This window comes from Sapajus apella, unplaced genomic scaffold, assembly GCF_009761245.1.
Source record: "Sapajus apella isolate SASKATOON/1434 unplaced genomic scaffold, GSC_monkey_1.0 scaffold205, whole genome shotgun sequence".
In the NCBI taxonomy this organism is placed as follows: Eukaryota; Metazoa; Chordata; class Mammalia; order Primates; family Cebidae; genus Sapajus; species Sapajus apella.
The window spans coordinates 543,993-564,385 of record NW_022437145.1 but is presented as its reverse complement, the minus strand read 5'-3'; the positions used below and the strand labels follow the sequence as shown (position 1 = coordinate 564,385).

The 20,393-nt window shown below is 44.4% G+C and overlaps 1 protein-coding gene and 1 long non-coding RNA gene across 4 annotated transcripts in view; one reads left to right on the top strand and one right to left on the bottom strand.

The window, feature by feature from the left end:
- The first annotated feature begins 211 nt into the window (after positions 1–211).
- Positions 212–20,393, top strand: part of TCF20 (transcription factor 20) — a 110,916-nt gene continuing 90,734 nt past the window's right edge. For all 3 annotated transcript variants that reach the window (XM_032270204.1, XM_032270203.1, XM_032270202.1), the window contains exon 1: positions 212–312. The gene's annotated coding sequence lies outside the window, so the exon portion shown is untranslated. The remainder of the gene's footprint in view (positions 313–20,393) is intronic.
- On the bottom strand, positions 3,848–19,082 carry LOC116544095. Its single transcript, XR_004265812.1, has 3 exons — positions 19,071–19,082; positions 11,450–11,452; positions 3,848–3,931 (listed from the first exon to the last, which is right to left on the bottom strand). It is a non-coding gene; the product is annotated as an uncharacterized LOC116544095 (long non-coding RNA).

The following is a 20,393-nucleotide window of genomic DNA, read 5'->3' as shown; positions in this document are numbered from 1 at the left end:
ATTTCCTGTGTGTTGGGAGAATGGAGAGAAAAAACCCCGAGCCGAGCGGCTTTCGGCCCCTGCGAGGCGGCCGCGGCCTCCGCCGGGGGAGCCCGCCCTGAGGCGCGCCGGACCGGGGAGCGAGCGCGCGGGCCGGAGCGAGCCTCGAGGGGCCGCGGCCCCGGCCCGCCCCGCCGCCGGCCCGGGCGCGCGAGCTGGAGGCAGCGGAGCCACCCCCACCCCCACCCAGCGCAGCGCCGCCCGCCGCCGCCACAGCTCTCTCCCCTCCCGCCCCCGGCGGAGGCCGAGGGACGGGGCGGGGGGCTCCCGCAGGTAACCGTCGCCCAGGCCTGAGGAGCAGGGAGAGGGTCGGGCTTGAGGGACTGGGGCCGGCCCGGGGTGTCCGGCCTGGGGAGCTGGGAGCAGAGGTCCCAGCCGGACCCGACCTGGGAGTGCGGAGCCTCCTGGACTCCGAGCAAGGGCTTGGGGTGCTGAGTGGAGTGTTCCTGCCCGGCCCGACCCGGGAGTGCGGGCAGGGGGCCGGGCCAGGCCTGGCGTCAGAGGGCTGAAGTGTCTCGGGCCGGCCTGGGGGTCCGGCGGGGCTTGGGCGCCGGTCTTCGCCCGCGGGTGCAGAGGAAGGTACCTGCTGGTCGCGCGGGGCCTTGGGTGCAAAGGCGGCGGGTGTGAGCGGGCGGCGTCCGGGAGTCAGCACCCCTGCCTCAGGGCCCCTGGCAGCCCCGGGGGCACCGGCCGCACTCGCCTCTTCGCTGCGGGGCGGAGGGCCGGGCTCTGGGCTGGAGGGCGCCGCGCTGGGGCGTCCGGGAGGGCAGGGACCCGTTTACTGCCATGTGAACACCTGAAGCCATGTGGACGCGGCAGCTTCTCGCCTGTTGGGGGCGGAGGGCAGGTACCGGCGGGTTGGACGCACGGTCCCGGCGCTGGACACACTTCCTGTGTGGGGCGGCCTCCCCTCCCCCGCTCCGGGGGGCCGGGCAGTGTGTGCGAGCCGGGGGTCTCTGGGCGAGGGAGCGCTCGTTTGGGGGCCTGAGGCTCTAGTCCCTTTTTCGGGGAAAGTGGTGGTTTGAAGGAGCGTGGCCAGTCGGGCCGATCCCTCGCCCGCTGCGGCGGGAGGTGCACTGTCCAGAGGACGCCGGAATGGGAGTGGAATTTAGTGAGTTGGGGGGCGGTGCCGTGGAGCGGCCGTCTTCCTCTGCTTGTGGGTGGGATTATTGTCTGTTTTTGTGGTTGCGGATACCAGTACGGTCTGCTGGTCTGTATTCAATCCTTTAGGTCAGGTCAGAATTAGGATTTCCCCCTTTTTCCTTTTTGCTTTTTTCACTTGAAGATTAGATGTCTGTAGTAACTGCTGTAAAATGGATGGAATTTTCGAGCTATTATCTAACAGGCTGATCTTTGAATGATAATTGGACCCTTATGTTAGCCTCAGTGAAGAGTTTTTATACAGCATCTTCCGCGGGGTAGCAGTTTGGTGGATGGGGAAACTACACTGAATTTCGACCCAGGAGACCAGGAATCTGCTTACGGCTTTGACGTCAAATAAACTGCAGCCCAGGGCAAGTTACTTACCCTGGTGATTTCCTCATCCGTTAAGTGAGGATTCCCAGGTCAGACAGTACAGGGGTTTGTGGTTTTGCCTTTTGTATCTCTCATTTTGTGCTTTGTTTTAGCCATAGGTAACTGTTCTGAGAAATGCAGACTGTACCTTAGCTGGCTTTTTAAAGCCTGTCTTATTTGTAGCTTCCAGTCTCTGCCTTCCACAGAGCATAAAACTTGGTCAGGGTACATTCTTTTTAAAAATCCCAGTTGCTGTCCTGTGCTTCAGAACAAAGTGTATTATTCTGACGTAGGTGGAATGCACCTTATATATTTTTTGTCTTTGTGGAAGAAGTTATCAGAAAATATTTCAAAGAATATTTGTTTACTTGGAAAATGTGTGGATAACATGTGATTGGGTCTGTGTATGTTGGCTTAGAGAAGTTCCAAGATCTTTCTGTGCAGGGGATTACGGAAGATCCGGATCTTATTAAAGTTCTTCAAAGGACATTTGACATTTGACCAACTTGAAATTTCCAGCTTCAGCATTCTCAAAGTAGGGGGACAAAGTAGAATGCCGTATTATCTTCTGTGAAATGGTATGCCAGTGGAATTAACTGTCACCTCAGGGTACACTAATTATTTGCATTCCCAGCTTACTGCTTACTGGTAGCCAATGCTCCGCAGATGCTGAAGAACCGCAATTTCACTGAATTTATGGTGTGTGAAGGCCTTAGGCCATGCTTTTGACTGGTATTTCTATACCAGCCTCAGAATTGGTTTGTCTTAAATTTCTAGAACTGTGCTGCTGGGCCAGGTACGTACCCAATATGGTATAAAATGTCTTTCTCAGATCACCTTTTGTTATTTAATTTAGTTAGATCCCTTTTTATTTTATTTATTTTGAGACAGCGTGTTGCTCTGTTGCCTAGGCTGGAATGCAGTTTCGCGATCTCAGCTCACTGCAACCTCTGTCTTCTGGGTTCAGGTGATTCTTCTGCCTCAGCCTCCAGAGTAGCTGGGATTACAGGTGCATACCACCATCTGCTATTACAAGCAAAACACCCCATCTGTACTAAAAAAAAAAAAAAAAAAAATACAAAAATGAGCTGGACATGGTGGCATGTACCTGTAATCCCAGCTACTCTGGAGGCTGAGGCAGGAGAATTGTCTGAACCTGGAAGGCGGAGGTTGCAGTGAGCCAAGATCATGCCACTGCATTTCAGCCTGGGTAACAAGAATAAGTAAGCCTTCATCCCAAAAAAGCAAACAAAAACCAAAAAAACCCAGATTACCCAAATTGTAAGCAGTTATTACACTCACATGTATATTACGCTTGTCTTATAACTTACAAGGGAAAAAATTGTTAAAAAATTTTCATTTTGTAAAGTAATTTGTTTGTATTTATGTGAGAGAAGGTTGCCAAAATTGACAAGATATCAGGAGACAGAGATTTTAGGTTCCATAACCTCATAGTGGTATACTTTTTTTTTTTTTTTCCCCTCCAGGCAGAATCTTGTTCTGTCACCCAGGCTTAAGTGCAGTTGCACAATCTCCACTCACTGCAACCTTCTTTTCCTGGTCTCAAGTGATTCCCCTGCCTCAGCCTCTCGAGTAGCAGGGATTACAGGTGCCTGCCACCATGCCTGGCTAATTTTTTGTACTTTTGTAGAGACGGGATTTCACCATGTTAGCCAGGCTTGTCTCAAACTCCTGACCTCAGGTGAGGTCAGGAGGTCATTCCCCTGCCTCAGCCTCCCAAAGTGCTGGGATTATAGGCGTGAGCTACTGCACCCAGCCAACTTTTAAAAACTAATAAAATGTAATGTATTTGAAATGATCACATTTATTTGCAGTTGGTCTTTTTCTGGTGAGTCCAACCTACTTTTCATATAGGTAGGAAAAAATGCTAGCATTTGTATAAAAAACAATCCTTTATGCTAGACTCTGTCCAACGCATTTTAAATTGTCTTACAACATCCACCCAGCTGATCTTAGAGGTAGATCATCTTTCCTTTCCCCTAGAGGTGATAGAGCTAGTGAGGGTCAAGGCTTAGATATAACCCTCCTCCTCTTGGCACCAGATCCTGTACTGTACTAGGTTTGTTTCCTGCTCAAGGCACAAATCAGTTAGTGGTAAATGTGGCACTGGAATCCATATCTTCCTGTTGTGCCACCCCCCTCCTTTTTTAAAAAAAAAAAAAGCTGTTATGAACCTGAAATCTAGATTCAGGTGAAACACTGGAATGCATGGTTTTTGTGACTGCTTATGCTTTTGCTCCCCCTGGAGTTTCCTAAACTTTTACCCTGCCCATACTTGGCCAGTTTTGCCAGTGTACCTGAGATTTAATCTATGAAAAATTTCTTTATTCATATCTAATTCTGTTATTCTGTCTTTCTATCAATTCAAAGAGTAATGTACATAAAGGGTTATCTCTCTACCTAGCTGTGTTACTAGTTTACAATGCACTGGAATCATTTTACACGGTGACTGCTCTCAGTTTGACCGGGTGGGACTCGAAAAATGTATTTACCAAAGACAGTTCTTTTCCTAGGATACCTTAAGCCTTCTTACTCATGGGGACCTTTTTTTTTTTTGTTTTTTTTTTTTGTTGGAGTACAGTGGCAGGATCTCGGCTCACTGTAACCTCCGTCTCCTGGGTTCAAGCATTTCTGCCTCAGCCTCCCAAGTAGCTGGGATTATAGGCGTGTGCCACCACACCCGGCTAATTTTTGTATTTTTGTAGAGATAGGGTTTCGCTATGTTGGTTAGGCTCGTCTTGAACTCCTGATCTCAGGTGATCCACCTGCCTCAGCCTCCTAAAGTGTTGGGATTACAGGCGTGAGCCACCATGCCAGGCCCATTCATGGGGACTTTGTGTTCAGCGCACCTTAGTACTCTATTCATTCTGTCTGGGACTTTGAAGCTGCTGTCTTCATTTTCTTTTTGTGGAGGTAAAAAAGTAACAAGATAAAGCAAAACAATAAAACTATATTGGAATAAAACAGTACCTTGAAGTGATACATTTGAAATACAATAAGCCTGGGCAACATAGTGAGACCTCATCTCTGCAAAAAATAAGAAAGCCAGTTGTGGTGGTTGGTAGGTGCCTGTAGTCCCAGCTATTTAGGAGGTTGAGGTGAGGGGATCATTTGAGCCTGAGAGGTTGAGGCTACAGTGAGCCACGTTGTTGCCATTGTACTCCAGCCTGGGTGACAGAGCAAGACCCTGTCAAAAAAAAAAAGAGAGAATACAGTATACTGAAATCAAGGTTTTTATGGTTAGTAGAGCATAATTTGGTCATATTGCACTGGATGGTTTTTTATTATTGATTAAGCTATTGAAAGTCCTTTAATACCCTTGGTACATGTGGTATGGGTAAAAAGGTTCTCATGGCGACAAACACAATCAGTGCTTTCTGCATAAGAGATATGTTTGATTTGTAGGTAATATGCATGGCCCAACAGGAAGATGAACTATAACATAAGTTAGCTGGTATATCTGTGGCTTATCATCTGGTGCTTCATAGTGGGGAATTAAAAAAGAAAACTATGGCCAGGGGGTGGTGGCTCACGCCTGTAATCCCAGCACTTTGGGAGGCTGAGGTGGGCCGATCACCTGAGATCGGGAGTTCGAGACCAGCCTAACAACATGGAAAAACCCATCTCTACTAAAAATACAGAATTAGCTTGGTGTGGTGGTGCATGCCTGTAATCCCAGCTACTCTGGAGGCTGAGGCAGGAGAATTGCTTGAATCCAGGAGACAGAAGTTGCGTGAGCCGAGATCATACCATTACACTCCAGCCTGGGCAACAAGAGCGAAACTCAGTCTTACACACACACACACACACACACACACACACACTCTCTCTCTCTCTCTCTCTCTCTCTCTCTCTCTCTCTCTCTCTGGGGAAAATATCATTATTATGGTATGTGTGTGTAAGCCGTTGTATAGGAAAGGGTAGAAATTCATTGGAACATTTGGTATTAGTCTCGTTGGAAGATGGTTTCCACGTTTGAACATCATGTTCCTGAATGTGGATTAAGGTCTGTGTGTGCGTGCGCTCGATAATTTTCATTAACAAGTATTTACAGGCATTGTAAGCTTGGGAAATGTGGTGGTGGGCAAGAAAGCACCTCTGGAGACAGACTGTAAACAGTAAGTAAGAATGTTAGGTGATGATAATAGCTGTGAAGAAAATAAGAAAACAATGTGCAATGACTTGGGGTGTTACTTTAAAGTGGTCACAAAGATACTCCCTGTTCTGAAGCCTTTTTCGCCAGTGGGGCAGCTGAACTTGGTCTGTGGGCTGGATGAAAATGACGTTAAACAGAGTAAATAATAATTTGTTTTAGCCCAGAGCATCTTGAGAAGTTAATCCAAAGGATGGAAGTGGGCTGGTTGAAGTGTTCTCTCAGTTTATATCTTTATGCTTTGTGAATAGGGAACTGGCTCAAAAGAGCTTAAGGGAGATCATTAGTGGTACCTTGTAAAGGCTAAGAAAGAGGAGTGGTGTCTGCTTTTTAAAAATCATCCTGATAAAAAATGTACAGATGTGTTATAATATTGATGAGTGTTAGTGTAGGAAACATTCTCTAGTTGTGTCTGTTTCTTTTTTCCACCCCCCTCCCCCCGTTAAATCTAGACCTATGAATGAGTTCGTGTTTCTTTGTTGGGGATCCTCTATTTGGGTAGTGGGGTGGGGTTGTCAGAGAAAGCAAGGATAGCTTAAGCAGAGGCTCTGGCAGGGGAGGGAACAGTGCAGATCAGATAGGCTCAATTAACCATTTCCAGGAGGGTTCGTCCCCTGTCTTTCCCAGCCAGCTGGCATCCAGCTTACCTTCTCCCACCCTTTTCATACTCTGATTATAGAATCTCAGAGCTGGAAGACATCTAGGAAATTGTCCAGTCTAACCCTTTGGCTTTACAACTCAGGAAGATGTCAAGAGGGTGGTAATTCACCCAAAGTTACCTGGCTTTATGGTGACAGAATCAAGGGTAGGACCTGTTCTTTGCCATCTATGCACCATGCTCTTTTTTTTTTTTTTTTTTTTTTTTTTTAAAATAGAGACGGAGTTTGACTGTTTTGGTCAGGCTGATCTCGAACTCCTGACCTCAGGTGATTGCCTGACTTGGCCTCCCAAAGTGTTAGGATTACAGGTGTGAGCCACTGCACCCAGCCTACACCATGCTTTTACCAGCTTAGTTGACAGTGGCTCTTGAATGGACAAAGGAAGCTCCTGGGTGTTAATGTACTCACTTGGGAAAAAGCCTATATAGCTCCAGTCTTAAGATATCAGGGAGAGACAGTACACATCAATCTTGAAAGCAGAGACTAAGAAAATTGTACTCCTGTTAATTTTCACAAAGATGTGCAGTGTTGGCTTCTTAGGCCCTATTGGTTTCTCTCATCCTGATTATGCATTGGTCCAAAATAGGTGACATGGAGAAACTTCCTTGGCCATGGTCAGTATTAGTTGTTCATTTAGAGTGAGGCCTTTTAGGTGTAGGGGAAACTCCTGGCATGTGGCTAAAATGGGTTTCTAGAACTCAAAGAGTTAAGACTTCAGCATTTTTAAGTTACTTACCTCCAGACCTCAGTTTCAGGGAAGCCAGATTTCACTGCTGCATTTAAAAGTGCCCTAAGGATGAAACACTACCTTTGAGAGTCTGGAGAATGTTCACTATGCTTGGCAAGAAAAGGGATTCTTGAGAAGTCAAGCAGGGGTACTTCCCTGGGCGTTTCCCTGATTTAGTGCTGTGGGAGACCAGTTACTTGGGGATGGATTTTGTATGCTTTTGGCAGTGATGTGAGAGGATACTCTTGCTGAGTAAAGTCCACATGATAGAGGGAAGGCAGCAGAGCATGTGAAGGAGGATGCATACCTCATCCTGGCTCCATCACTTGCTATCGGTGACTTTGGGCATTTTGCCTGAGCTGTAGTTCCCTCATCTGTGCAATGGAGGGATACCTTCTTCTGGGCCATTGCGGGAAGGAACTAAAATAGGAAAAGTATATGGTGAAGTGCACTGCCTGCAGGTGGCACTCACAGAATGGTAGCTGTCTATTAAACTATCAGTCTATGTTGTGCTGTGTCCTGCGACACTGGACTAGAGCGGGGCTGGTCCCTGCCAATTCTGTTGATTTTAGGTCCTCAAATATTGGCCTAGTAGAGAAGGGCAATTAAATAGGGATATCAAAAGTGTTCTCATAGGGGGATACAAGGTGCTGTACCAGGAGTGTGACTCTGACTTGAAAGGTCACTGGAAGGTTCTCAGAGCAAGCAGGAAGGACCGTGTACTTCCTCATCAGCCTGCTGAGCTTGGTGTCTCTTTCTACCTCTGGTTGTTCATCCAGTTATGCTTGACCATTGGCATTCTCCAGACCATATTATCTATTTATGTATTTATTTTTTTTGAGATGGTGTCTCACTCTGCTGCCCAGGCTGGAGTGCAGTGAGTGGAGGCTCCCCTGCCTCAGTCTCCTGAGTAACTGGGATTATGGGCGTATGCCACCACACCTGGCTAGTTTTTTATATTTTTAATAGAGATGGGGTTTCACCATGTTGGTAAGACTGGTCTCAAGCTCCTGACCTCAGGCAGTCCGCCCACCTCGGCCTCCCAAAGTACTGGGATTACAGGCATGAGCCACCATGCCTGGCCCTCCAGACCCTGTTTTTTCAGTGTCCTGTCTCCCTTGGTGGTCTCTGGTCTCCCCAGGCTTTTGTGATTGTTCGTAAGCTGATGACCCCACATTGACTTCTTCAGATAGATGTCTTCTAGCACCTTCAACTCCTGCTGGCACAGCTGCTTGACCATCTCACTGGTATCTTGAGCTTCTTAAGTCCAAAACTGAACACTTACTCCTTACAAACTCTGTCCTGCACTTGTCCCCTACTCCATAAGTGGCTCTGCCTTACCCAGTTTCTCAAATCAGATTTCTCCTTTTCTGTCACCACCCTCTACCTCTAATCTATCATTGAGTTACTGTCAGTGCTATTTCCGTAAGATGATGCTTTCATCTGTACCGCCACCACCCTCTTCACCTCTTACCTGGAATGATGATGGCCTCATTTCTGCTCCTGTTTGCCTCTATTCCACTTCACTTAGAGTGGCCAAGAGTCATCTGTGTCTACTCTGCTAAAAATCTTTTAATGGTTTCCCATAGCACTTAGATTCCAAACTCCTCCACAAGGTTCACAAGGCCTGGAATAATCTGGCTCCCACTTGCTGCCTCTCTGACTCTCCTGTTGCTTTTGCTTATGCCCTCCAGTCATACTCACTCTTTTTCAGTTCCCGGAAGGTGGCAGGCTCTTTCTCACCTCTGGAACTGTTTTCAAGACAGAGTTTTGCTCTGCGCCCAGGCTGGAGTATAGTGGCCCAATCTTGGCTCACTGTAACCTCGGCCTCCCAGGTTCAAGTGATTCTCCTGCCTCAGCCTCCCTAGTAGCTGGGACTACAGGTGTGCACCACCACGCCTGGCTAATTTTTGTGTTGTTAGTAGACCAGCTAATTTTTGTATTGTTAGTAGAGATGGGGTTTCACCAAGTTGGCCAGACTGGTCTCAAACTCTTGATCTTGTGATTTGCCCACCACAGTCTCCGAAAGTGCTGGGATTACAGGTGTGAGCCACCATCTGGAACTTTTTTATACACTGTTTCCTTTATCCAGAGTGCTCTGGCCAGCCTATCCGTTTTCCCACCCTTCAGGATATTTGTTGAATGAGCCAGAGGCTCTAAACGGGATATGGGGCAAGGAGGAAAGTGCCCTCTGAGTGCATCTACAAAAAACTTAAAAAAAAAAAAAAAAAAAAAAAAAAAAAGAAGTAGAGGAAAATGTGTTTGAAGAGCTGAAAGACTAAGTTTGGTTGTGGCATAGGTAAGAGTTATTTAAGCAAAACACGTAGGAGTCAGGCAGCTGGATCTTGAATGCCCTGCTAATGGGAGTAGAAAATGATGCAACCACTTTGGAAAACTGGCAGTTTCTCAGAGAGTTGAACATACATCTTCCCTGTGACCCAGCAGTTTAATTTCTAGGTATTTATCCAAGAGAAATGAAAATGTCCAGAAATAAGACCTATAAAAGAATGTTCATAGCCAAATAATAACCAAAACTGTAAATAGTCCAGATGTCCATCAGACAGTGAATAACAAATTGGCGTGTCATATAATGGAAGACCACAAACAACAAGGAACAAACTACAGATATTCGTAATAAGGATTAATTTCACAAATATTATGCTCAGTGAAAAGCCAAACAAAAATCATACGTAATGGGTGATCCCACTTAACAGACATTCAAGAATTGGCAGAACTTATCTGTGTACTAGATTTCAGATTAGTGTGGCTTCTTGGGTAGAAGGTGATTGACTTGGAGAAGATGTGAGGGAACTTTTTAGAGTATGGAAATGTTTAGGTCTTGATAGGCATTCATCAAAATGGATTAAATCATACGCTGTATGTGATTTGACTGTAAAAAATCACCTGTAACTAAACAGCCAAAAGCAACCCAGGAATTGTTCTGGATTCCCTTTTCCCCTCACTTTCAACATCTAATTGTTCAGGACGTTCTGTTTGAGTTATATTCAAAACATATCCTGAGTTTGAGCCAGTCGTGGTGGCTCACACCTGTAATCCCAGCACTTTGGGAGTCTAAGGCATGTGGATTGCTTGAGCCCGGGAGTTCAAAAAAGGCCTGGGCAACACAGTGAGACCCTGTATCTAAAATTTTTTTTAAGTTAGCTGAGCGTGGTGGTACCCATTTGTAGTCTTAGCTACTTGGGAGGCTGAGGTGGGAGTACTGTGTCAGCCAGCTGTGATTGTGCAACTGCACTCCAGCCCGAATGACAGAATGAGACCCTGTTTGAAAAAGAACAAAACCAAAAACCATATACATACATGTATCTCTCTCCTGAATTTATTCCCTTCCATCTCAAGAACCATCCCCTCCTATCTGAACTGTTTTATTATTTCCTGACTGGTTTTCCTACCCTCTGTTTTTGCCTTCCTTCCAAACCATTTTTTCCATTTGCTAGCTAAAGTGATCTCAAAAATTCAGATTGGATTATGTCATTTGCCTTCCTGAAATGCTCCATTGGTTTTTCATTGCTTTCATAGTGGCCAGCAGGGTCCTATACGACCTTTGCCTCCCTCTGAACCCATTTGACCTGGTCTCCTCCTTGCTCCCTAAGCTTACAGCTTTGTTGGCCTTCTCTCTCTCTCTTGAACTCCTCAAGCTCATTTGTACCTTAGGACTTTTACGCTTGGCTCCACCCTCTGGAACACTCTGCTTCTCAAATCTGTGACTTGTTTCTGTTTGTCATTCAGGTTGAGCTTAAATGTAACCTTCTCTGAGAGATTTTCCCTGACCCTCCCTGTCTAAAGTAGCACCCCATTACATCACCCTACCTTGTTTTGTTCATAGCTTTTATCACAGTCTGAATTTATCTATTTTGTTTTGGTTCTGGTTTTGTTTTTTTGTTGTTACCGTTTTGAGACAGAGTTTCACTCTTGTTGCCCAGGCTGGAGTGCAATGACGCCATCTTGGCTCACTGCAGTCTCCACCTCTCGGGTTCAAGCGATTCTCCTGCCTTAGCCTCCAGAGTAGGTGTGATTACAGGCATGTACTACCATGCATGGCTAATTTTGTATTTTTATTAGAGATGGGGTTTCTCCATGTTGGCCAGGCTGGTCTCAAACTCCAGACCTCAGGTGATCTGCCCACCTCAGCCTCCCAAAGTGTTGGGATTACAGTCTTGAGCCACTGCGCCTAGCCAAATTTATTCTTTAAAAAATTTTTTAATTAACTTAAAAAAAAAAAATAGAGACAAGGGTCTCAGTTTGTTGCCCAGGTTGGTCTTGAACTCCTGGCTTCAAGCAATCCTCCTGGGATTACAGGCATGAGCCTCCATGAACAGCCTGAATTTATCTTGTCCTTTTGTTTATCTTCTTTCTCCTCTTAGGTTTAAACTTGTGCCCTTCACTGCTATATAGACAACAGTATTTGATACACAGTGGGCCAGATGTGTTAAGTGAAGTTATTGAGGATAGTGGTGATGGGATGAGAGCTGTTGAAGGTGTACTTGGTGAGGGAGGAGGTGCCAAGGAGAAGCAAGACTTCTTTTGCGAAACCAGGTGATGGCATTGCATTCATTGAAATAGAAAACAACTGAGGAAGAGAAGATTGGAGTAGGATATAAAATAATGAACTTGGTTTTGAATGTAAGTTTGAGATGCATGTAAGACATCATGTGTTTGAGCACGGATCTGCCATTTAGGAGAAGGAACTGGGCTGTAGGTTAAGACTTGGAGGTTTGCATATGTATCATAATTCCAGCCTAGGAGTACATGAAATTGCCCTTAGGGGTAGATAAAGAATGTGAGTATGTAGAGTAGTTTCTTTCTTGTTTCCTAAGTGATGGGCATCTCCTGCCAGTAATGGAAACTTCTCTTGGGTCTCTGCCCCTAAAAAGGTTTTGTAGTTTTAAAATCCCACAGGGAGTTATGTTATTCTTGCTAACAATGACTAGTATTCAAGGGCCCAGGACAGAAACTCTGAGAAAAGCGAACATTTAGGGGAGCATGGTAGCTCTTAAAGAACATCAGGAATGCAACCAGACAGGCTGGAGGAAACTCCAGAGAGCAGGAACCAGGGAAGAGTTTTTCTTTTTCTTTCTTTTTTTTTTTCTTTGCTTTTTTTTTGTTTGAGACAGAGTCTGGCTCTGTCTCCCAGGCTGGAGGTCAGTGGTGCGATCTTCTCTCACTGCAGCCTCTACCTCCCAGGTTCAAACAGTTCTCCTGCCTCAGCCTCCTGACTAGTTGAGACTACAGGTACGTGCTACCACGCCCAGCTAAATTTTTTTTTTTTTTTGTATTTTTAGTACGTAGAGGCCAGGTTTCACCGTGATAGCTCGGATGGTCTCAGTCTCCTGACCTGGTGATCCACCCACCTTGGACTCCCTAAATGCTGGGATTACAGGTGTCAGCCACCATGCCCGGCCAGGGGAGAGTTTTTCATGTCAGAGGCAGTAGACAAGATTACTGAGAAATGTCAGTTGGGTGGAGAGGGAGGCGGGCTTCTGGGGAGATTGTCATGTATTGATGAGAAAAGTGAAGACAGTAAATTGGGAGTCAAAACCTCCCTAAAGTTTCACTGTTAGAGAAAAGTAAAATATAGATGCAGGGAGAATCTGAGGTCAAGAGAAGAACTCTTTTATGGGTTTTTTGTTTGTTTGTTTGTTTTTTGAGACGGAGTCTCACTATATCACCAGGCTGGACTGCAATGACACAATGTTGGCTGACTGCAACCTCTGCCTCCCAGGTTTAAGCGATTCTGCTCCCTCAGCCTCCCGAGTAGTTGGGACTACAGGTGCCCACCCGCCACCACACCCAGCTAATTTTTTGTATTTTTAGTAGAGATGGAGTTTCACTGTGTTGGCCAGGATGGTCTTGATCTCTTGACCCTCGTGATCTACCTACCTCAGCTTCCCAAGGTGCTGGGATTATTGGCGTGAGCCACTGAGCCCGGCCTATGTGTGTGTGTATGTTTTTTCTTTTTAATATAGATAGTTCTTATGCTGGAGTTACGTCCTGATAAACCCATCCATCCTAAGTCAGATATGTTTAATATACCTAACCCACTGAATGTCGTAGCCTAGCCTAGCCTTAGATGTGCTTACAACACCTACATTAGCCTGTAATTGGATGAAATCATCTAACACAAAGCCCATCTTATAATAAAAGTGTTCAATTTATTGAATACTATACTGAAAGTGAGAAGCAGAATGGTTGTGTGGGTATTCAAAGTAGGGTTCCTGCTGAATGCTTGTCACTTTTGCACCATCCTGAAGTGAAAGTTCTAAGTATATGAGAAACCAGAGCATGTGTAAATCCTGATTAGGAGCCAGCACACAGGATGGTGTTGAAGATGCAGGAGAGTGAGAGGATGTTGAATTGAGGACCTTCCTTTGGAACTCAGAACCGGGTGTGATCCCCTGTGATTGGCGTTTAGTAAGGATATCCTCCCAGAGAGCAGAGGTGTGTGGGTGGGACACAGGCTGCACATGGGGCAGAAATGTAAGGAGTGCTCTTCTGTGAGCACTGGAAGATCCTCTGCCGAGGCAGGAGGAGGGAGTGTGGAGAGTAGAAAGTTTCAGGGAAAGCAGGAAAGATTTTAAGAAACTGCTCTGCCAAGCAGATAGAGCTAAGGAAACAATAATTGTAGGGGGAAAGAAAGTAGTTAAGATGAGCTTTCCACTTCCTGGGATTTTAGAGAAACTGGTCAGACCTTTGTAATGCTTTGTCTAGGTTTGGATTCCAGTGATTTGGACACAACTTTTTTGTGCCTTGTGCCTGGCAGTTCCACTGTTTCTCATATACTTCCACTAATCCCATTTATTAGACCAGTGACTTGTAAATTATTTCACAGCCCTCACATTTTATTTAAAAAATATGTATGTAGCACGAGCTGTGTAGGTAGGTGGCAGTGTGCTTAGTGTTATATCAAAATAGCATGATAAGATGGGAGTGTTGGGGGAGGAGCACTCTCATCTCTTCCATGCTGGGCTGCCGCAGGTCTGCAGAGGCATTTTGGGGCATAGGAGGCCTGGCTGGGGCAGAAGTAAGGAATCATACTCTTCCCAACTCCAGCCAGAGCAACTCATCTCTCTTATCTTTTGGATGTATCAGCATAAGGTTTTTGCTGAAAAAAGACTTACAGAATATTTTCTTTTTTTGAGACGGAGTTTCGCTGTTGTTGCCCAGACTGGAGTGCAATGGCACGATCTCGGCTCACCGCAACCTCCGCCTCCTGGGTTCAAGCAATTCTCCTGCCTCAGCCTCCCGAGTAGCTGGGACTACAGGCACGCACCACCATGCCCAGCTAATTTTTTGTATTTTTTTAGTAGAGACGAGGTTTCACCTTGTTGACCAGGATGGTCTCGATCTCTTGACCTCGTGATCCACCCGCCGCAGCCTCCCAAAGTGCTGGGATTATAGGCGTGAGCCACCGCGCCCGGCCGTCTTACAGAATATTTTCAAACACTGCTTCAGTAGTCTCTACGGTCCTTATAGTCAGGGCTGTGTTTTGCTTTATTTTATAGCCCCATCATCTGCATTGTTGCCTGTCAGTACACTGATAATGAATGTACTATTTTGCCTCTGAGCCTCTGCTTTCTAGTACCCGTGCCTCCTCCCTGTCTCTTCCCCACCCATCTCTAGCTATATATTACAATTAAAATAGAATGTGTCTGTTTCGTCGCAAATGTGTATATTCTTAGGTGATCACTATGCCTTGCTAATCTTTATGTCTTTATGTCCTGTTCACATAATTCTATTAAAGTAAAGTTGAATTTGGATTTGTTATAGAAAACTTGCAAAGCTCTCCTAAGAGTAAGTAAAGTCAATAGAGAGTACGGGCAAAAATCCGGAGAAAATATAAGCAGGAAAACCATAGCAGACAGTGTCAGATGGAATCTTAGTGGTTTAGGTGAAGAACCCAGAGAACTACCTGCCCTGTGAGGAATGTTGGGTGTTTCTCCTGGAGGGTTTTAATTTTTGAGACAGGGTCTTGCTCTGTCACCCAGGCTGGAGTGTGATGACATGATCATGGCTCACTGCAGCCTTGAACCCCTGGGCTCAAATGATCTTCCTGCCTCAGCGTCCTATCTGGGACTACAGGCACATGCCACCACACCCTGCTAATTTTATTTTTTATAGAGGTGGGGGTCTTGCTAGGTGACCAGGCTGATTTTGAATTCCTGGCCTCAAGCAGTCTTCCCGTCTAGACCTCCCAGAGTGCTGGGATTAGAGGCCACTGTGCCTGGACCCTGGAGAGTTTAGAACAATAAAATAGAACTACTACTCCATAGCAGAAGTATAGAGAACATGCCTGCCAGATTCCAGCCAGATTGCTCCTATACATGCAACATACAATTAGTGTAAATGAACCTAAACAGATTTACCAGTCTGTACATTAGTAGACAGATGTAAATAGAAAGGTACACTATACATTGAACTTAATGTTACCTTTTTTTTTTCTGATAGATAGAAGTTTAAATATAGCAGAAATACAATATTCATCTTCTCTTGTTGAAGAAGTCTTTATGGAAGTGGATTTAAGTTCTAGCATATTCAGTAGGAGAAATTAGAGTTGAAATGAAGGACGTCGCAGCTTGTATAATTTATAAATGTCTCTTAAAAAAAACAAAAAAAACAAATTTGCTACATTGGCTAGTGCACGTGCTCAAAGTTGGCTTCCCCTAAAGATAAAGAACACAGGCCAAATGAAGCCTATGGGAATGAAACACATCAGAAAATATAAGAAAAAAATTTCTGTTCAGCCAAGCTGCTAAATAGTTGCCATGGTAGGTACAAAAAATTCAAAAATAAATAAAACACTTTAGCTTTTTCCTAGAGTTCAGGGTCTGTGGGAGAGTCCAATATGGATAATTAACATTGATCAACCCTGTGAAGGATTGATAAGGCAATAATAGTGGTGTAGCTGGAGAGTTGGGGAGAAATAGGGAAGAAGCTGTTACTTGTGATCAAGTACGGGAAGAATATTGGAGAAGGCTATAGAGGAGGGGGCATTTGGGTAGACCTTGAAGGATGGACAAGAGAGAGACAAGTGGAAGAGTGGGGAAAAAGCATTCCTAAGAGAGGTCTTTTGGGAACCAAGGCTCAAAAGTATGTAGCACATTATCTATCAAACCCTGGGCTCTTAGTCTAAGGGCTTGGAGAGGACAGGGAGGGGAAGGTCAGAAGGGAATGTGTGCACCCCCCTCCCCCAGTGTGAAAGCAAGGTGGGAATAGCTTGGTGATGAGCTTTGAACCTGAGACTGAGGCACCTGAGTCTTATAAATGGAACACAGTTTTGTGAAGAGAGGTGTGACTACGTGGTTGGGGGCATTGTTCTGACTAAGGAGGAATGGTGGTGGGAAGGAGGTGGGAGGACCTGAAACAGCAGATGAATTGATCATCTTGGCCTCTTACTGTTCTGGTTTTCTCATGGCCAAAACCCTAGTCTACATAAGAAGGATGGTAAAATTTAGCAATTGGTTTAAAGAAAATGGATTTATAGGAAATTTTGGCATCAACCCATTTTGATTCCAAAACAGGTAGGCAAGGATATTTTATTTACCCAAAACTTTATGATAAAGAATGTGAATATTTTTATATAAGCAAAATTTTCCAAGGGCCAGGCCTTGTTCTAAACACTTGACAAAAAAATTAAGAGATAGTGGTGTTATTACCTCTGTTTTTCGGATGAGAAAACTGAATCACAGAGATTGAATGACTTGCCCAAGGTCACCCAACTATTAAGTAGCAGAGCCAGGATTGGGAATCGGGAAAAACTCTCTTCCTCTAATCATGTTTTTCCTCTACTCATTCTACAGTGATCCTGAACGCAGAAGACTTCTGTGGCCAAATGGGAGGGGGTTATTCCCTACGCAACAAGCAGCGAACACCATCGGGGTGTCTTCTAATTGAGTTCTTACACTGACTACCGGGAGATAGTGTCAGATCGCACAGGTCCGGGGCTCAGTCCCTAAGACTGTGTGCTCCCCACACTCCTAGAAACTAGTCACACAAGTCCAGGCCTCCAGAACTTCTGATCGATTGGCTTCTAGTTGGGGTTCCCACAGCCCCCTCTTTGAGTTTGATTAATTTGCTTACAGAACTCTGGGAAACACTTAGATTTACCAGTGTATTATAAAGGATATTGCAAAGGATACAGTAGAAGAGATGCATAAAGCAATGTTTGGTGGAAGGGGCACCGCCCTCCAGGAACCTCCATTTGTTCAGCACCCAGAAGCTCCCCAAACCTTGTTTTCCTCTTGGGTTTTTGTTGCTGTTGTTTTGAATTTAGGAGTGGAAGTTTAATAGGCAGAAGAAAAGAGAAAGAGAAACAGCACTCTCTATAGAGAGAAGGATCTAAAGTGGAGGCCGAGAGTCTCAGAATAAAGTGACAGAGTTGGAGTCTGCTCCTCTATTCACACTTTCAGTGAATGTTATACCCTGTACGAGGCCCCCAGTATGAAGCAGTTACGTTGTCTGGGGTGTATACCCTGTGGTTCGTTGTCGTGCTCCAGGAAAATTTAGGACGTGGACACACACGGGGATTTTAGGAGCAGAGGTTTAATAGGCAGAAGAGAAAGAGGGGACTTCTATATAGAGAGGGATCTCAGAGCAGAAAGGACCTGCTTGGATTTTTATGGAAGTTTCCTGATGTCAGTGTGTCTTCTCCCAGGGTATAGGGCAGGAACCTCTCTGGGAAGGATCTTAAGAGCCACAATCATGAGGTCAAGAGATCGAGACCATCCTAGTCAACATGGTGAAACCCCGTCTCTACTAAAAATACAAAAAATTAGCTGGGCATGGTGGCACGTGCCTGTAATCCCAGCTACTCAGGAGGCTGAGGCAGGAGAATTGCCTGAACCCAGGAGGTAGAGGTTGTGGTGAGCCGAGATCGCGCCATTGCACTCCAGCCTGGGTAACAAGAGTGAAAGTCCATCTCAAAAAAAAAAAAAAAGCCACAATCTGAAAGATAGGGACTGATGAGAGTCCTGCCTTAGGGCAGATGAATGAGTGGAGGGCAGGTGAGAGATTGTTTCCTCAGGCCTAAACACACCCAACATTGTAACAAAAGACTGTTATTAGCAAGGGCTGGACAAAAAACAATATATATTATGACACCGCAGGACCCTGGCTCTATGCTCTCAACCTGTACCCTGTGTGAATCTGTTTAATTTAAATGAGGTGGAAAAAAAAAGCTGGAATAAAACTTGCAGGATAAGTTTGTGGCCCCTTTGAAGAAGAGTTTAGTTTTGTGTTATAGAAAGAAAAAGGAGGGGAGCCAGGAAGTACTGTTCTAGGATCTACCTAGGAAAATAGTCAGCTTTGTGAGGGCAAGGACTTGTCTGTTCCTCATCATATTTCTGGCATCCAGAACAGTGCTTGGTATGTAGCTAATGCTTAGCAAATATTTTTGAATGAATCAGTAAATGAAATAAAATTTTGCTACCAGCTTTCAAAGGAATATGCCATGGAAGCTTCAGTTACTTTTTTCCCTTTGGTTTATGGTTCAGGATTCTTTCTGAATTAATGAATTTATTACTTGTTTCTACTGAACTTATTTTGTTCAACTTTTCAAGGAATACCAGTTTACTGTTTTCAGGATTTAAAAAAAAATGAACTTGTTGGCTGGGCACAGTGGCTCACGCCTACAATCCCAGCACTTTGGGAGGCTGAGACAGTGGATCACCTGAGGTCAGGAGTTCAAGACTAGCCTGGCCAACATGCCAAAAACATCATCTCTGCAAAAAAATACATTAGCCGGGCATGGTGGTACACGCCTGTAATCCCAGCTACTCAGGAGACAGAGGCGCAGGGTGAATTGCTTCAACCCAGGAGGCGGAGGTTGCAGTGAGCCAAGATCACACCATTGCACTCCAGCCTGGGCAACAGGGTGAGACTCTGTCTCAAAAAAAATCAACTTGCTTTCAAAATAAAAATATTAGATTTTTAACATTCCAACAGAAATCTTTTTATATAAATAAAACTTTCATTGATGCTTTCATTTTTGCATATGCCTATACTTAAAGTGTAAACCTTGAAAATATTACTAAATAATTGAAATTCACATCTAATTATTGTAGTTGAGATAATTATGTAATCCTTTTTAGAGATGTTTAGTAAATATTTTTCAATGGACCAAGCATTATCTCTACTTTTTTTTTTATTTTAAAATATGATACTGGCCTCTCCTGTATCTCTTGAAGAAGTTTCTTAGTGATTCATTAGGAAATTCTCTTCCTGGAGCCCAATGACAATGACAGTGCAGCTCAAGTAGTGTCTCTACTGATGTAAAGTCACAGTATTGATCATGGAGAAGTCATGTGTCTGATTTCATTAGCAAATTAATAGGTGCTGTTGGTGTCTAAGGAAGAGTAAACTAATGAATTATCTCTACTTTAGTTTGCATTAGATCATTAGGGAATAGGGAAATAAGAAATTTTTTCTTTTGCCACCTATAAACGAATAAAGCCTTAGTTTTGATTTTTTTTTTCTCCTATGACTCCCTGTCACTTGAAGGCCTTAGTTTTATAAACCAACAAATTTTACTTCTCATTGACCTGATTCAGTTTATTAGCCTTTTATTAAAATATGTACTTCCTTCCTTCATAATGTTTTATTTTTTGTTAAACATTTGACTCTTAAATGTTTGAAAAAAAAAAACTCACTATAACAGTATTTTTATTCTAGAGTTAATATGATTATATAAAAATAGTTATTTTTGTTGAAATAGTTAATATATGGGAATAATTATATATGTTTAAAAATGCCAAGATTGTTAATCTAGTGTTTTAGTTAAAAAAAGCTTTTAAAACTGTCTTATGTGTGGATGAAGGTGATTTTTAAAGACTATTTTATAAAGTATTTCCCAAGTTTATGTTTGTAGATGTTAGCTCTCCCAAAGATTTCTTGAGTGTTTGTTTCAGATGGATTTAGGCCATAATTCTGAAAGACAAAGTTGCTTTTTTTGTTTCGTTTTGAGATGGAGTTCCTCTCTGTCACCCAGGTTGGAGTGCAGTGGTGTGATCGTAGCTCACTGCAACCTCTGTCTCTCGGATTCAAGCGATTCTCCTGCCTCAGCCTCCCTAGTAGCTGGAATTACGTGTGTGTGCCACTATGCCTGGCTAATTTTTTTGTATTTTTAGTAGAGACAGGGTTTCCCCATGTTGGCCAGGCTGGTCTCAAACTCCTGACCTCAGATGATCCCCCTCGTGTCAACCTCCCAAAGTGCTGGGATTACAGGCATGAGCCTCTGTGCTCGGCCTGAAAGACATAGTTCTTGATG